This window comes from Myxocyprinus asiaticus, chromosome 4, assembly GCF_019703515.2.
Source record: "Myxocyprinus asiaticus isolate MX2 ecotype Aquarium Trade chromosome 4, UBuf_Myxa_2, whole genome shotgun sequence".
Lineage (NCBI taxonomy): Eukaryota > Metazoa > Chordata > Actinopteri > Cypriniformes > Catostomidae > Myxocyprinus > Myxocyprinus asiaticus.
This window is the reverse complement of record NC_059347.1, coordinates 23,868,567-23,888,057: the sequence shown is the minus strand read 5'-3', so window position 1 is coordinate 23,888,057 and position 19,491 is coordinate 23,868,567.

Sequence of the window (19,491 nt, the reverse complement as noted above, 5' to 3'; positions counted from 1 at the left end):
GCCTCAAGTCACTGCGAGCCACTCACATCACAGGCGACCTCAACAATGCGGCGGACACGCTGTCATGACAGGCTATGCTCAGGTGGTCCAGCTGATTTTGAGTCAATTAGGTCGAGCACAGGTAGACCTGTTTGCTTCCTGGGAATCCTTCCACTGCCCGCTTTGGTACGCCATGACCGAGGCACCCCTCGGTATAGATGTGCTGGCACACAGCTGGCCCCTGGAATTACACAAATATGCATTTCCCCCAGTGAGCCTACTTGCACAGACCCTGTGCAAGGTCAGGGCGGACGAGGAGCAGGTCATCCTAGTACCACACTACTGGCCCACCCATACGTGGTTCTTGGACCTCACGCTCCTTGTGACAGCACCCCCCCGGCGAATTCCCCTGAGGAAGGACCTTCTTTCTCAGGGATGGGGCACCATCTGGCACCCGCAACCAGACCTCTGGAATCTCCACATCTGGCCCTTGGACGGGACGCAGAAGACCTAAGTGGCCTACCACCCGTGGTGGTAGACATGATCACTCAGGCTAGGTCTCCCTCTACAAGGTGCCTGTGTGCCTTGAAGTGGCGTCTGTTCGCTAAGTGGTATTCTTCCCGACGCGAAGACCCCCAGAGATGCGCAGTTGGATCAGTGCTTTCCTTCCTGCAGGAGAGGCTGGAGGGGCGGCTGTCCCCCTCCACCTTGACGTTGTATATGGCCGCCATTTCAGCACATCACGATGCAGTGGATGGTAAGTATTTGGGGAAGCACGACTTGATCATCAGGTTCCTGAGAGGTGCTAGGAGGTTGAATCCCTCCAGACCGTGCCTCATCCCCTCGTGGGACCTCTCTGTAGTCCTTCAGGGTCTACAGGGAACTCCCTCTGAGCCCCTGGATTCAGTTGAGCTTAAGGCACTCTCTTTGAAGATTGCCCTCCTGACTGCGCTCACTTCCATCGAGAGGGTAGGGGACCTTCAGGTGTTCTCTGTCAATGAATTGTGCCTGGAGTTCGGTCCCGGTTACTCTCACGTGATCCTGAGACCCCGACCGGGCTATGTGCCCAAGGTTCCCACGACCCCTTTTAGGGATCAGGTGGTGAACCTGCATGCGCTGCTCCAGGAGGAGGCAGACCCAGCCTTGGCATTGCTGTGTCCAGTGCGTGCTTTACACATCTATTTGGATCACACGCAGCACTTTAGAAGCTCCGAGCAACTTTTTTTCTGCTTTGGTGGACAGCAGAAAGGGAGCGCTGTCTCCAAACAGAGGATCAGCCACTGGGTCGTTGACACCATCATGATGGCATATCACTCCAGGACGTGCCGTCCCCCGTGGGGTTATAGCACCTTTCCCCTCCCTTGAAGTGAAGACGTGCACTTTTGTCTCCCAGTCGTGTTCACAAGCTGTGATCCCTGGATGACTTTCCTCCTTAGTCCTGTGGCAGACAAGTTTGCGGAGAAACTCGCTGCTGGCCCAGTACGTGTGCTAATTAGGCCCTGTACTGGGGTAGGTGCTCCACATGTGCTGGTTGCCCGTAGGTGACCCCATGTGATATCTTCCGCTAAATCGTTTCCTTGTCTGTAAACTGCATCTTCCTTGGGCAGAGGCCCCTCTGCCCCCGGTCACCATGTTTGTAGAAACTCCTCCCCCCTCGGGAAGGACCTACCATATGACTTCTCCACATGACATACTTCCGACAAAACTCGGTAAGACCATGTGACATATTTCCACTCAAAATACCCCCCTTCTCTGGGTGGGGTGTGGTCTCCGCAGTGTCTTCCCCTTGGGAGTGACACCCCCCGACGTAGACATTTATGGCCCCCAGTCGGATAACAAATTACACTCTTTTTGGGGAGAAAAAAAGAGGAAAAGAGGCCACGGTTGGGCTAGCCTGTCCCTATTTGTTGGGCAGTCTACTTGTTCCCGAAGGAACATTCGACACTCATAAGAGCGTTGGGGGAGGTTATGTGACGGTCTGGTGCGCTGGCTACGAGGCACACAGCCATCTGCCCGTCTCGCACCGCCAGTCCACATAACACAGTTCAGCTAGTTGTGGCATTTTGTATAGGGACCCCTAGTGTCACTACATTGACACAACGTCGAGTGAGTGACAGATAGGTAATGTCCTGGTTACTTTCGAAACCTCCATTCCCTGATGGAGGGAACGAGACGTTGTGTCCCTCTTGCCACAACACTGAACTACCCGCTGAATTGGCTGGGACCTTGTCTCGGCTCCTCAGCACAAATTAATTAATTAACCTCAGCTCCTTTTATACCCATATGTCCAGGGGAGTGGCATGCAAATTCCCATTGGCCTTTTTTCAAAAAGCAGAGGTGTTTGTGACTCCCAAGTGACCTCTTACATGCAAGTATAATTTTCTCAAATAGTTTTAAGTCAGTGAATGCCTCTTGTTTGTTTACTGTTTTGTGTTTTGTTTTGTTTTTTTTTGTTTTTTTTCTATGGCACTAATGGGAGCCTAGTGCTAACATCGCTCTGACTGTGGTTGCTCAAGTTTTGAGTTGTGTGTCTCCATTGAGATCTGAATCCTTATGACCCGACTGAGGGCTACTTACATACAGACTTGTGTAAGAGCATGCTGTTGAGAGCTCATGTGGATATAAATGAGCTCCGAAATGAAATCATCTATTCAGGTCAGGAAATTAACATTGTGCTCAGGTTTAGGCTATAAATAAATACATGGAAATCATGTGTGAATCGTATGATACATTAACATAAACATTTGAAGAAGTGGAAAGTGTATATGATGTTGAATCTTAGTTAATATTACACTTGACAAGCTCCAGATGCGCACAATTAACAGAGACTGCACATTTTCATTCATAAGGTTTACACTTTAGAAATATTGGCTGCACAGATTCATACATTTGTTGTAATTTTGGATATGTTAATTTAAAATGTCGCTTTATCCTTGTGTTTTGGATAATCAGTCATACAAATATGTTTTATATTATTCGGATGAATCCATTATTAGATTTGAAGTCATTATTCATGCCTTTCCGAATAAGGTATTCGGCTTCGGGCACATCCCTAATATATATATATATATATATATATATATATATATATATATATATATATATATATATATACATATATATATACACAGTACTGTGCAAAAGTCTTAGGCACATAAGATGTTTCACAAAAACATTTATCTTGAGATGGTTATATATATCTTCAGCTTTAGTGTGTCAATAGGAAATATACATTTTAAACTCCCGAACTTTGCTTTTGCAAATAGAATAGATTAGAACAGAAGAACAGGGAGCCCTACAACAGATAGCATGGGCTCCACAGAGACCCCCACTGAACACAGAGTCAGTCTGTGAGTACATGAAGAGACCGAAGCAACTGAGACAGCCTAAATAGATAGAAGAACTGTTGCAAATTCTCCAAGAAGCTTGGAACATCCTATCTGCCAACAACCAAGAAAAACTGTGTCCAGGAGTACCTAGGAGAATTGGTGCTGTTTTGAAGGCAAAGGTGGTCACATCAAATATTGATTTAGCTTTTTTTATGTTTACTCCACTTTGCATGACAGTCATTGATAAATGAAAACAGATAATAGGTTTTTGACAGATAATCTTTTTTTTTTTCTTGTCATATCATAAACCCTTCTATAATTGTGTCAGGCTTCTCTGAAAACAATACAAAATATTTAGTCATTTTGTTTCTGAAGTTAATTTATCCTGTTTTAAGAATGTTTAGATATTTTTACTAGAAAACAATACAAAAACATTCTGTTTGCAGTGCAGTAGTACATACAAAAGATGGAGACAGACACAGTGACCAGACCTCAGGTTATGGATATTCGATTGAGCTTAATACTAGTAAATCTTAACATAAGGAAACAATAATTTTCTACAACAAATTGCATGTTTACCTTTAGTAGTCAGTAATATACCTTAGATCAAAGATAGAAATACATGAAAAAAGGTACATTTGTGTTACAGTTATAAAGAGGAAATGGTCTGTCCCTATGGGTAGAGGTAGGATGTAAAACAATCTCTCTTCAAACCACAGCACAGGGGTTTCTGCCAAGAGCCGCCAGAACTGACCCTTTAGTCAGTGCCAGTTGCACCATTTCTCAAAATCATTCTACAGAATTTGTCCTCTGATCTTGGCATTATAATTTATTTTCTTCTATAACTTTTCTTAGATATTTTTCCCTCTTATCCTTCCCACACAGGGCAGTGGGAACTATCTTTTGCTTCCTAAATTCCTATCATATAATTTATAGTTGTTTTGGCAAGGGATGAGTTTGGTTTACTGGTTCGTTTAGAAGTTTTAGAAGTTTTATTCTGATGACATAGGTTGAGCATTTTTGGCCCTTTTTAACCAAGTCATAAACTTGAAGGAGGAATACAGTATTTTAATGGAATATTTCACTGAAAATTTTTAATTCTCTCTTAATTTACTCATTCTTTTTAAAACCCACATGACTTTCTTCCATGGAACACAAAAGGGGATGTTAGACAGAATATTAGTCTCAGTCACCATTCACTTAAAAAGATGCAATTAAAGTGGATAGTGACTGAGGCCGTCAGTCCCTAACATTCTACCATGGAAGAAAGAATGTAATGCGGATTTGGAAAAACATGGAGGGTGAGGAAATAATGACAACATTTTCAGTTTCAGGTGATCTCTTTAAGCCTTTATATATTAAAGGGGAATTGCTATTCGGTTCTTTAAGACTTTGTTCATTCTCTTTACTGCACGGACTAACAGCATGTGCCGTATTTCCCCATCACCTTTTGTCGGTTTATCACTTTCTCTGGCATGAAATGGAGGCCAGTAAATTATATTTGTTCTCTCAGAGGTACACAAATTGACATACAGTATGTGCTCATAAATTGTGGATTTACTGTTTAAGATAAGTAGGGAAAATTGGTTGTGTGTTTTGAGCCAATCACTGAGCCATTTTATTTGATTTTCCAGATCCTTAAAAACAGTGCCTCTCTTACAGCAAGCATTTGATATTGCTGTATAACTCCAGGCCATCATTTAAGAGGTCCATTTGTACATGTTTAAATGGTGCTAGTGCTCTCCATGTTTGCATGTCCACGTCCACAGACAGAACCCTGCCAGGCCATGCTAACTTCATTTGCAGCACCCTGCTCCTCTTTAAACACACTTTTTTTTTCTCCTCTCATTTTCTCCTTTTCCCTGCTCGCTGGGTTTGTGCACCAAGGGTGATTGGAAAATCAGTCCTGAACTTCAAGCAAAGGTTAATGCTATTCACTGTTTTTCATTTTCTCCTCCTCTCTTTCTCTCCTTATTTTCTTGTGGGCAGAACCACCCACTTAGCTTGAGGTCACAATCTGAGGCAGTGGCGGTTCTAGCTTGTATTGCGCTCTGGGCGAAACCCGCTTCAACACGCCCCCAAAGTTGTTGACCGGGGGAGGGGAGGGGAGGGGTCTGTGTGGGTGCCTCGTGCCACCCCCCCCCCCCCCCCCCCCCGCAAGATGCCGCCCTGGGCAACTGCACATGTCGCCTATGCCTAAATCCGCTACTGATCTGAGGCTAATATTGCATGGATGGGGCTGCCCACTAACTTGGTATCCCTATGATTAGACATCCTGCTGGCCTATAACACATACCAGATCACTTGAAAAGTCAAATAACATATTTAGTGAATTGGAAATAAGTTTTCAGTGGCCCAGGACAATGCAGCCAACCCTCTCATACTTTATGTGTGTGTGTGTGTGTGTGTGTGTGTGTGTGTGTATGTGTGTGTGTTAGATGGATAGATGGTGAAACTGCTCTTGTTCATAGTTAGGAGAGTTAATCTTCATTTTTTTCCCCCTCTCGATTATTTGGAAACATGTGAATTGAGTGCCAAGGCTGAAAATACCTCCTGACTAAAAGGAGAGCAAAAGTGCAGTTATGCGCTACATTGCATTTGTTTCTCTCCTTTCTCCCTATTCTTTCCCCACACTCTCTTTTCTTTCCTCTGCTCTTTCACTTTTTCTCTTCCTCGTTCTTTATCTATGTGTATAAGAAGCACTTCAAATTAATTCTGTGGCCAACTATGGGCCCTTGAAATGTTGGCCTTTGATTGATTGAATGAATAAATCTGAATATATACTTAAAAATCCAGAAAATCTAGTTGTAAATCTGAATATATAGATAGAAAATCCTTAATACATAGTTACATCTGAATATATATAAAGTATATGTAGTTTTAATTCTGAATGTATAAATGTAAACCATAAATATTTAAATGTGACTCTGAATATATAGTTATAAATCTGAACAAATTATAATCAACCTGACCTCATTTGGTTCAGACTGATCTCACTGTGAATTCTGAAACAGTAGGTTGACATTTCTTGAGATAAACTTAGCAACCTGGTCTCATAGAATAAACGTTACTCTATATACATTTTTGCAAACTGACTTGTACGTGCCGCTCTCTACATTTCGCTGCAGTTTCCTGGTGAAATGAACACTAGAGGTGCTACAACAACTGTATGGTTTAGTCATTGTCACACAAATCACGAATACAATTACTGATTTTAATTTTATAAAAACTTATTTTTCACTCTATTACTCTGTAATGGTGGCATACCATAGAATGAAGTAGAAAGCTATGTTTTTCGGGTACCAGGTAGGTTAACCTACCAAAATCAATAAATGTGACTGTTTCTCCTGGTAGCCCCTTAAAACCGGTTACAAATAATATTAATAATAAAAATAAAAAAAACACCAGAGTTCAGTTCCTTTAGAACGTATATTCTCAGCCCAATGAAAGATCATAAAATCAAAACATTTCACTTTGTTCAAATCAAATGCAAACATGAACAATAGGCTCATACCCCAACAGAAATAAAAACATATTTGTAAAAACCATGATCTCTTTTTATATTTTTAATGATATGTATGCGTTGGAGATACAGTATATATGCGTTGGTGTGCGTGTGTGTGTAGGAAGTTGTGTGTGTCTGCTGTCACGATGGGCAGATTGATCCAGTGTGTGTTAGTTTTCACTAACCGGTGAAACAGATAAGAGGAAGCTGCAGCCACGTGGAAGCCATGCATGTGTAGCATCATCGGGAGTGAACTCCAAAAAGAACCTCGTAGATGAGCGCTTGAAAAGTCATGTGAGTCTCTTTTTCCTCACAGCCCAAATTATTTCAGTTTCCCGGATGCTTTCTCTCTCGGTGTCTAGGTGAACAGGTTGAGTTTCTCATATGCCTTGTGAGTGCACAAAGTCTTCAGAAACAACCCATTCGCTGTTCATGTCTCCCTCCACACAACAGTAAGTCCTGGTTCGTGTGCATACAAGTTCGTGACTAGTTCCGAGTGTCTGATATTTGTTTACACACAAGAGCATCTGTGATGACAAAACTCATACCGCTCGCGGCCTCTTCTCTGGGTGACAGGACATGACGTTACACACCTGTCACATAGCTTTTGCTCCATGCTACCACAGCTCCCTTCACATGTTCCCACCTCACTTTTATATATTCCCTGTAAGAAGATATAAAAACACTTTTACTTTAATGCATGATTTGAAAAACAATACATTTTAACAATTGTATTAAAGACCCACCTAAATATCCACACTTATTCCTATGTCAGTTAATGTTTTTTTTTTTTTTTTTGCATTTTAAAACACTATTGGTTAGGGTTAGGTGTTGGTTAAGGGTAAGGATATCTGTTTTATTAAACACTCATTTATCTTTCCGGACAATATTAGTTAGGTTTATGGTACAGTTTTAGGTTAGGGAGGTACATTTTACTTACTGTATTAAAACCTCCATCGTCCTGGTTACTTGCGTAACCTCTGTAGCCTGATGGAGGGAACGAGACATTGTGTCGATGTAGTGACACTAGGGGTCACCCTTGGGAGCCCGAGACACCTCTGGTCTTTGATAAAAGGCCAATGAAAATTGGCGAATGGTATTTGCATGCCACTCCCCCGGACATACGGGTATAAATGGAGCTGTTATGCAACCACTCATTCAGATTTTATGCTGAGGAGCCGAGACAAGGTCTGGCCATTTCAGCGGGTAGTTCAGCGTTGTGGCAGGAGGGACCAACGTCTCGTTCCCTCCATCAGGGAACAGAGGTTACGCAAGTAACCAGGACGTTGCCTATCTGTCACTCACTCTACGTTGTGTCGATGTAGTGACACTAGGGGTCCCTATACAAAATGCCACAACTGGCTGAACTGCGTTACGTGAACTGATGGTGTATGACGGGCAGACAACCCGTGTGCCTCGTAGCCAGCGCACCAGGCCGACATGTAACCTCCCCCAACACAGTTATGAGTGTCGAACGGCCCTTTGGGGACAAGTCAACTACCCAAAAGATAGAGACAGGCTAACTCAGTCGTGGCCTCTTTTCCCCTTCTTTTTTCCACTCCCAAAAAACAAGGAGGATTATCCGACTAGGCTGCCAGGTCTAGTCGGGGGGTGTCCCTCCCAAGGGGAGGACACCGCGGAGACACACCTCGCCCAAAGAGAGGGGGGGATATTTAAGTGGAAAATATGTCACATGGTCTTGCCGCTTTTTTTTCTCTCACCATGTGGAGAGTCTCATGGTAGATCCTACCCAATGGGGGAGGAGTTACTACAAACATGGAGACTGTGGCAGAGGGGGCTCTGCCCAAGGAAGACGCAGTTTGCCAACAGGGAAACAAATTAGCAGAAGATATACATCGCATGGGGTTACCTAACAGGGAACCGCCACATGCGAAGCACCTAGCCCAGAACAGGGCTCTTAGTTAGCACGTGTAATGGGCCAGCAGCGAGTCTCTCTGAAAACTCGACTGCCACAGGGCTTGGAGGAAGTCAAGCAGGGAACATAGTTTGTGAACACTACTGGGAATTTAATGGTGCACGTCTTCAGCTCAGAGGAGGTGAAAGGCTCTATGTGCAAGCGATACACCCGGCTGGCTATCCCGGGCTTATCCGCTTGTATTGCGTGCCACTACCTGGGACGAAACAGGTTGTAGAACCTTGCAAAAGTTTTGGGTGTTGCCCAGCCCGCTGCTCTGCAAATGTCTGTTAGAGAGGCACCCCTGGCCAGGGCCCAGGAGGCCGCTACACCACGGGTAGAATGGGCTCGTAGCCCTACCAGGGGTGGCACGTCCTGGGCATGATATGCCATAGCTATGGCATCAATGAGCCAGTGGGCAATCCTCTGCTTGGAGACAGCGCTTCCTTTCCGCTGTGCACCAAAGCAGACAAAGAGCTGCTCAGAGATCCTAAAGCTCTGCGTGCGATCCAAATAGATGCGTAAAGTGTGCACCGGACACAGCAACGACAGGGCTGGGTCTGCCTCCTCCTGAGGCAGCACTCGCAGGTTCACCACCTGGTCCCTAAAAGGGGTCATGGGAACCTAGGGCACATAGCCCGGTCGGGGTCTCAAGATCACGTGAGAGTAGCCCGGACCGAACTCAAGGCATGTTTCACTGACAGAGAACGCTTGCAGGTCTCCTACCCTCTTGATGGAAGTGAGTGCAGTCAGGAGGGCAGTCTTCAAGGAGAGTGCCTTAAGCTCAGCTGACTGCAAAGGCTCGAAGGAGGCTCTTTGTAGACCTTGAAGAACTACAGAGAGGTCCCATGAGGGAACAAGGTGCGGTCTGGAGGGGTTCAGCCTCCTGGCACCTCTCAGGAACCTGATGATCAGGTCGTGCTTCCCTAAGGACTTTCCGTCCACTGTGTCATGGTGTGCTGCTATAGCAGCATCGTACACATTCAAGGTGGAAGGGGACAGCCACCCTTCTAACCTCTCCTACAGGAAGGAAAGCACTGATCCGACTGCACATCTCTGGGGGTCTTCCTGTCAGGAAGAACACCACTTAGCAAACAGACACCACTTAAAGCCATACAGGCAGCTCGTAGAGGGGGCCCTAGCCTGAGTGATCGTGTCTACCACCGCGGGTAGTTGATGTGCCAACGCAGCCATGGGCCCATCCATAAGCCGGCGGCTGCGTGCCTGTTGCAAACAGTGCCCCAGCCCATTTTGGAGGCGTCTGTTGTGACCATGACGCACCTGGAGACCTGCTCTAGGGGAACACCTGCCCATAGGGCTGAAGAGATGGTGACAGACTGGCGTGATGGCCACGTGATGTGTCCCGCGGCGCCATGCTCATCTCGGGACTCGAGTCTGAAGCCAGTGCTGAAGCGGTCTCATATGCATCAACCCGAGCAGGGTGGCCACTGCTGAGGATTCCATATGCCCCAGGAGCCTCTGAAAGAGTTTCAGTGGAACCACTGTTTTCTGTTTGAACGCCTCAAACAGGTCAGCACCGATTGTGCGCACTCGTTCGTGAGGCGCGCTGTCAATGGAACTGAGTCCAACTCCAAACCGAGAAAAGAGATGCTCTGAACCGGGAGGAGCTTGCTCTTTTCACAGTTGACCCGAACCCCTAATCGGCTGAGGTGCGAGAGCACCAAGTCCCTGTGTGCACACATGTCCCGAGAGTGAGCTAGGATTAGCCAGTTGTCAAGATAGTTGAGAATGCGAATGCCCACTTCCCTTAACGGGGCAAGAGCTGCCTCTGTGACCTTTGTGAAGATGCGAGGGGACAAGGACAGGCCGAAAGGGAGGACCTTGTACTGATATGCCTGACCCTCGAATGCAAACCGTAGGAAGGGCCTGTGTCAACATAGAATCGAGACGTGAAAGTACGCGTCCTACAGGTCTAACGTCGTGAACCAATCTTGATGCTGGATGCTCGCCAGAATGCGTTTTTGCATCAGCATCTTGAATGGGAGTCTGTGTAAAGCCCGGTTCAGTACTCCCAGGTCCAAAATTGGCCTCAACCTACCGCCTTTTTTCGGTACGATGAAAACCCCTTCTTCATCTCAGCCGGAGGGACAGGTTCTATTGCACCCTTCCGTAGGAGGGTGGCGATCTCCGTGCGCAAGGTAGTAGCATTTTCGTCCTTCTCCAAGGTGAAGTGGATAACCTGGGCGGACGCCTGGCGAACTGAATCGCGTAGCCGAGTCGGACAGTTCGGACCAGCCATCGCGATGGCATCCAAGTTCCGCGCGAGGGGGACCAAAGGGACAACATCGTTGGGTGTACCGGCAGGTGGGGCCTCGCAGCAGGGTGGAGCTCGAGGTGCCACACCATGTCCTGGCCATGCTGAGTCTAGGGACATCGAAGCACTTACCTGGCTCCTTGTGACCACCCCCGGAACAGCCTGGGACGGGGGAGGAAGAGACCTGTCCTTGCAATTCATGGAAACTGTCACATCGGGGGCAGATGTGTGCCACAGCTGGGCGTGCAGGGGCGGGGAGACCGCCGCTGGAGCGCCAATCCTGCAAGGGAAAAAAGGTGGACGGTGGTCGTGATGACGACCGTGCTCACCAGGTATGTGACCCAGGGAAGGAGGAAACCGCTCTTTTGCTGAATTGTTGGGTACCGCAGACACTTGGGCATGTGGCAAAAGGCAACAAAAGATTCTCCACCCGGCCCTCCACTGGGGGATGGAGTGGTCTTACTTCCTGCTCCAATGCAGTGGGTTTCGTCGACCCTGGGTCACCCGTCTCAGGGGCGCTTTGACAACCTTCGTGGGTTCTTGGCAGCCGGCCGTGAGACAGGTGGCGTCTGCTTCCTGCGGTGGGCTCCACGCCGGGGCAGTCACCATAGGGGGACGCCCTTGGCAACGGGCAGATAGGGTGTGGGATCTTGAGCCACGCCGGGGCAGGATATGCCGGATAGCCTCCATCTGCTGCTTCACCATTGAGAACTGCTGGGCAAAGTCCTCGACAGTGTTGCCGAATAGGCCAGCCTGGGAGATGGGGCAGCAAGGAACTGTGTCTTGTCAGCCTCACCCATCTCAACCAGGTTGAGCCAAAGGTGGTGCTCCTGGACCACTAATGTGGACATCGTCCACCCGAGAGACCGCGCTGTGCGCCGGGCGCAGTTCCTACATCAGATCTGGGGCGGAACTACCCTCGTGTAGTTCTTTTAGCGCCTTGGCTTGGTGGACCTGCAGGAGAGCCATGGCGTGCAGGGCAGAGGCGGCTTGTCCAGCAGCGCTGTAGGCTTTGGCCGTCAGGGACTACGTGAACCTACAGGGCTTGGACGGGTGCTTTGGGCATCCGCGCAGGTGGCGGCGCTCTGTGGGCATCGCCATATAGCCCCTGGCCGCCCCGCCATCGAGGGTAGTAAGGGCAGGGGAACTGAGAAATTGGGGCCGGGCAGTAAACGGTGCCTCCCATGATTTTGTCAGCTCCTCGTGCACTTCCAGGAAAAAAGGCACTGGAGCAGGGCTTTGAGTGGCGCCGCAAGCCCAGGAACCAATCATCGAGATGCGAGGGTTCAGGGGAGAGTGGAGGGTTCCATTGTAGCCTGACACTCGCGGCCGCCCGGGAAAGCATGTCCATCATCTCTGCATCAGCCTGTGACTGGGCAATCGTCCCTGAAGGGGGGAGCCAAGCTGAGGCTTCTGCATCCAACTGGGCAAGCCCGCTTTCCGATGCTGCACTTGAGAGCTCATCAGCTTCGCGGGCTCCGAACAAGAGATCGAACTCGCCATGAGACGAGCCGGCGGACTCATCTGGAAGCCCGATCGGGGTAGATGAGCATACTGGGGAATGGGAGGTCCGCGGGGGGATACCCGGCAGAGGCGGTCCCATTGGGGACCCCAAATCGACCCCAGTGCTAGCCGCTCTGGCTTCAAACCCGTAGGTAGAAGGACCGAGGCGGGGAGCGAAAGCAAGCCGCGACCGTAACGTTGCCATGGTCATGTTCTCGCAGTGAGAACATGAACCATCCACGAACGCTGCCTCTGTGTGGGTCGCGCCCAGACACGAAAGACAACGATCATGACCATCTGAAGTTGAGAGGTAACGACCACAACCAGGAATAACACACAATCGGAAAGGCATCTTTAAAAAGACGCGTCTTCAAAAATACGTTCCGTGTGTGCCGCTCTTTTAGAGAAATATATTCTTTCAGAAAAATATACTCTCTTTTTTCTGCCGAAGCGCCCAGGGGCATTCTCTGCAATTCACCAGTGCAGAGGAGGGAGAAGCCGCTGAAATGCGCCGTCAGATCCAACAGAGGTGGATGAACAGTCGTGAGAATTCAGCTCAGTGAGCATGACCGTTCGGCTCCGAAGAGAAAATCTGAAATAGTGGTTGCATACCAGCTCCTTTTATACCCATATGTCCGGGGGAGTGGCATGCAAATACCACTCGCCAATTTTCATTGGCCTTTAATCAAAGACCAGAGGTGTCTCGGGCTCCCAAGGGTGACCCCTAGTGTCACTACATCGACACAATGTCGATTGAGTGACAGATAGGGAACTAAAGTTCACCTTAAAAACTCTGTCTGATTACAACCTCATTTTGCTCAGTTTTGGCACCCCCCACTAGACATTTCACTTTAAAACTGCAGCCAAACATGTAAGTTTTGCAAAAACGTTGCAATGCTCACGCTCAAGACCATGCTTACCGATATTGGAAACACTGCCCCAGTGGCCATAGCCGGAAGTGTTGCTGACGCAAGGGAATGTGTGAGCTCCAATTTCCTGGAAGGAAATAGGAGGTGGGGGGATATAGCGATATTATCATGAAATTGTAAATGCAGTTAACAGTATTAATATTGCATATCTTTGTCAAATAGTAATGCACATTTGACAGTAAAGCATTGAGTTGGGATGCAAATGTCACTGATATTAACTATAAAGTCTGTAAAAAGTGAATTAACACCTTATTTATGTAGGGCTATGTTCAAACATTCTGACAGTAGGACTTCTTTATTGATATCAGTCTTTTATCAGGCTCTTAATTATTAAATTAACTTTTTTTCCACTAAGGTTTATTAGAACTGAACATATTTACAGAGGATAAAAACTCAGCTTCATCCTTAACTCATGGGGCTCCTTTAAAGCTCTTGTTAAATTCTCCTTTGTATTTGCTATTATGAAAATGTATTATAGTTCTTGCATAGTATCCAGAGTTTAACTGGCATTTTGGACCAAAAAAAAAACAAAACAAAAAAAAAAACACTCTCCTCATTACCACGGTTAGATATAATTATGGTTTCTAAAAAACAAACTATGGAATCTGTAATGAAAAACAGTATCCATGCAGAAACAACTGCCATATAAAAGTGACTTATATTCCTCTTTTATACAATATTTAATATAATTATAATAATAGTAACATTTATTATAAATATATGCAATATTTCTGCCAAAACACTATAGTGTCTACAGTTAGTGTTACTAACTGAAATGTACTGTAAAAAGCGTAAATGTGAATGGCACAGCTGTTTTTCTGTTTACCTCGTCACTGCTATTTAGAATGTCAGGGCTGTTTAAGTTGATTTCAGCTAGATTTGCACGGAGCCTTTAAGGTTTCTACATCTCACGCTGTGTTTACCACTGGATTGCACGAGTTCAGAGCACTGCAGGTCAGTTAGTGCTGTGCAGGTGAGCCGATCCCGCTCTACTTTCGCACTGTGCCCGGCGATGGACTGTGTGGTTTAATCAGTTGCCGCCGTTTCATCACAATTTTGGAGCATTTTGTTGCCTATGCGCAGTAGAAAATGACAGCGCTTAATAAAAAAAGAGTGGGACAATTTTGTAGTCGCACGGGAGGGAATAAACAGTCGCAAAATGCGACCATATAGCCCACTACTTGACAGACCAGCCTACTACTTGACTGGCCCACCCAGAAAAGTCCCGGTGCTCCAGATGGCCAGTCCATCTCTGAAAAAGCCCCCTTTAAGTTTTACGTTTTCAAGTAGAAATAATACCTGATGGTTTATTTCACTTCTTATCTAGGCACAAACAGATAATCATCTTCTTTAATTCAACAATAATCTTTCTAGTTTGCATGTTTTAATTAGAAAAAAAAAAAAAAAATTGCATTATGTACAGGAAATGTACTAAACAGCTATCCTTCATGCAGCTCATTTGATTGAAATACTCTAGACCTTATTTTTACTAGCACCATCTTTGTTTTTTAATGGGAATGACAACGAGGCTGTGAGGGGTAGACTTACAGTCTCTTCAATGGGCTGTACTGCAGTTTAAAGTGTTTTTGGATCATTCTGTGGACAAAACGTTAATAAAATATCTGTTTAAGAACATTCGGTATACAAAGAACTCCAAACAAAATGAGTTGTGGAAAATCAGATGTGATCTAGGAGCTTTATACAGCTTTATACCGTTCGTGCCATTGAAGAGATGGTACTGTAAATTTATCCCTCATAGCCTCGTTGTCATTCCCATTAAAATCAAAGATGGCGATAGCTTGAATAAGGTCTAAAGCTGCAATCTAAATTCTCAGCCATCAAATCAGTACTTTGGAGGCTGCTGTGCTAAAATTACTCTAGCTTAAGTGTGAACAGCACAGAGCTATATTGCTAAGCATTATGTAAAAACATTAGCAGCACCCATGCACTATGTGACAGGCATGTAATGAGGGCCTAATTAATCTTCATGCTTTTGATTACAAGCATGTCTGCATCAAAAGTCTTTGGTCTAATGTGTCTAATGAATCACCACTGCAGCTGTGACAGTTAGATACATTTACTCAAGGAATTTAGATTCGCGTTCGAGGGAACTGCGTATCAATTTAAAGTCCTTCATTTCAGTCTGTCTCTGGCTCCCCACACGTTCACAAAATATATCGATGCGGTGCTCGCCCCATTGAAAATGAAAGGTGTGTGTGTTTTGAATTACCTCAGCGATTGGTTATTACTAGCCAATCAGAGGCACTACTGAGCTAACACAGAGACTTGCTGCTTTGCCACATGGAAAATATGGTCTAATGTCAACTGGGCGAAAACCACACTTTTCCCCAGCCAGTAAATCTTCTTTTTAGGAGTTCATGCACGCGCACCTCATGAACGAGCACGTACAGGCCATTCTTCAGTGTCTGTTTCAGTTCAAACTGAATTAATTTAATTTTCATGTGCATCGCGATAACTCGTCACTGTCTGGCTGCTCTAGCACCATGGACAGCGCCAACTTTCTACCAACAGGGTGTTATGCTGGGTCAAGTTTTCAGAAAGAAAGTGCTGACCACAAATGCATTCAACACAGGTTGGGGCACGGTGTGTAATGGACGACCGACTTTCAACACCTGGAAACAGTTTTTTTAGCTTATATTTCATTATGATTTTATTAAATAGCATACTTTTTTATTATTTCAAATGACAATTTTTAAAGCAAATAAATATTTTTAAAGCAAAAATCCCAATTACAGCAAGCTACTTAAAATAGAAATGAATGGGGCCAGTCCATAAATGCTAAAATACACATTGTTTCGAAAGTATAGCCAAAGGACATAAGCATTATGCATGATTTAAGCGTGAAAAAAATTGCTTACAAGCCTTTTCTGTTTAAAGTTACATCCAATATTACAACTTTGTTGTCATAACAATTAACCTGTAATACTGGTTTTGGATATAACTTTATTTATTTATTTATTTCATTTTATGATTGACTATTACACTAAAATAATATTAACGTGTAATGTTTACGTCTTGTGGCTTTACTGTGAAACTGTGCCCTGTTGTAACCGTAATTCTTGCTTTTATAATAAGTAAAAAAATAAATTAAAAAAATAATAAAAATGTGGAAATCAACATAATACCACAAATGCTGTTAATTAAGCTTAATATGTATTGAACTTGGAACATTCCTTTTACTGATGAAAAAGTATCCTTTCAAATACATTTTGATGCATTTATTTATTATGATCTCATACATCATTCTATAACCGCCAGCATACCTGACAGGGGTGGGGAGAGTTGTTACACTTTTTTGAAAACCAACCACAAATGACATGCATTTTTAACTCTAAATTGTGATATGCACTAAATGCAAATGTATTAGTCCATATAAAATCCATGTGATAGTCAGAAAGTGTTCTGAGCCCCAAGTATGCATGGAAACACCCATAACATCTTTTTGAACTAGCAGTAGAAAATTCAGGTTGCTGCTGCCAGTAAGCTGCATAAGGTGGGTCTAAACTATGCTGGAAGAACCACTAGATCGTCTGGAGCCCCCATAGCACTGTACTGTGGCATCAGTTAAACAGCTAGTTTGTGGTGCACTTGCAAAAACGAAGCTGAGAGACTGGCTTCACTAGAGCAGCCCAGATCAGGGTGCTGCTTGCAAAGACCAGATGGTTTGGAGCACCCTGGCAAAGGTCCAGGCCACCCACCACCTCCATCCCTCACTCCACATTTGATCTAGATTTGATTTTGTTATGTTTCTGAGGGCCAGAGAAGACAGAAAAAAAAGTTTGTTTAGGGAAGTTAAGATCTAGTGGAGTGTAAAGGACATAGCATAGAGAACAAAAATAAATCACATTTTTCTTTCCTAAAAGTTTCCTTTATTTATGTACACATTAATGTATTTTTTTTATTATTTATTTATTTATTTATTTATTTATTTTTTTTTTTGCTATAAAAGATTTGTGAAGAAAATAACCATCATCTTATTGAATTTAATTGCTTCACAAACATGGATATAACATGGTTTCTGTAAACAAGTAGGTTCAATGGCAGGTTTTAACAGCAGAATATATGCATTCTCATTACATCACATCATTGTTTTGCTAATTAACTTTTACAGTCAGCAAAAGTCATTGTGTCACAATGTTTAGTTGCCTGTTAGAGGGATTAGGACCAGGAAACCCTTTGCCCACGTAATGACTGTGCTATCTTGTGTCAGAGGCTTTTTTATTTTTTGTTAATTAAGCTGTCCAAGAAAAATGCTGTCTATTGGGTAGTTTGACATATGATTTTTTTTTTCTTTTTGTTGACTAGTAATTATTATTTAAGAGACTATTAATGACTATTCATGTGTAGAACAAATTGTCAAAAACATATCGAGAGCAAACATTTAAAGAACATCACAATAAAGTATCTAAAGCCATATAATTTTCATAAAGTTGTAATGATACAAACATTAAATAGAAATAAAAAAATAGAAATTACTACAGTATATATATATATATATATATATATATATATATATATATATATATATATATATATATATATCGTTAATTCTCCACTGACAGAATGAGGTGATGATTGACCTGAAAAAGACTCAATTTGAAAAGATTAATTCCACTATACATGAAATAAACATGAAGATGAAACACTGCTAAGATGAGCAATTTTAATCTAATTTAAATTACTTCTGTAAAGCAGTGACCGAGACTGCCACACTGTGTCTGAATTACAGCTGACGAGCTAACTGGTACTGTAATATAGCAAATATAGGATAATAACTATGGATACTCTTACATGGATAAGAACATGCTTTTTCTTCCAAACAGAAATATGTTCTCTATGATTGCTCTAAATTATTATGTAGCTTGGGGCTTGTATTTAAAAGCACTGAATAATTTCAATCATATTATTCTAATTTAGTGCTGAAACAGTAATTACAGGTTGGAGTCATTTAAACTGCACTGGAAGTCATGTGATTGTGGGCATATTAAAAGTTTATGTCCGAGATAAAATTAATGAAGAAGATTGTAGTATTTGGACTGCCTAAAAGAATGCCACATGTACAGAGAAACATGCAACATAGCAACAGATGTTGCATCCATAGTTCACCCAAAAATAAAAATTAAAATGTTATTCACCCCTATGTTGGTCCAAACCTGGATGCCTTTCTTTTCTTCTGTGAAACACAAAAAATTAGTTTCTGAGCACAGCACAGGAAATAGTAGCTTATCAGATCCACGTTCACCATTATGAGTATCAGATTTTAGCATCAGGGAGACGTTATAGGGTCCCAATGTGTAAGAGTTATTGCTCAAAAAAATTAAATAAACAAATATATAAATAAAATAAAATAAAATAAAATTACAGTAAATTGTGCCATTATCAATTAATATCTTAAAAAAAAAAAAAAAAAAATAGGCTATAGAGAATTACAAGATACTATATATATATATATATATATATATATATATATATATATATATATATATATATATATATATATATATATACACAGCTCTGGAAAAAAATTAAGAGACCACTGCAAAATTATCAGTTTCTCTGTATTTACTATTTATAGGTATGTGTTTGAGTAAAATTTACTTTTTGGTTTTATTCTTTAAAGTACTGACAACATACAAATACAAATATTGTCATTTAGAGTATTTATTTGCAAAAAAATGACAAAATAACAAAAAAGATGCAGTGTTTTCGGACCTCAGATAATGCAAAGAAAACAAGTTTGTATTCATTTTTAAACAACACAATACTAATGTTATAAATTTGGTGGAATAACCCTGATTTTCAATCACAGCTTTCATGCGTCTTGGCATGCTCTCTACCAGTCTTTCAAATTGCTGTTTTGTGACTTTATGCCATTCCTGATGCAAAAATTCAAGCAGCTTGGCTTTGTTTGATGGCTTGTGGGCATCCATCTTCCTCTTGATCACATTCCAGAGGTTATCAATGGGGTTCAGGTCTGGAGATTGGGCTGGCCATGATAGGGTCTTGATCCGGTGGCCCTCCATCCACACCTTGAT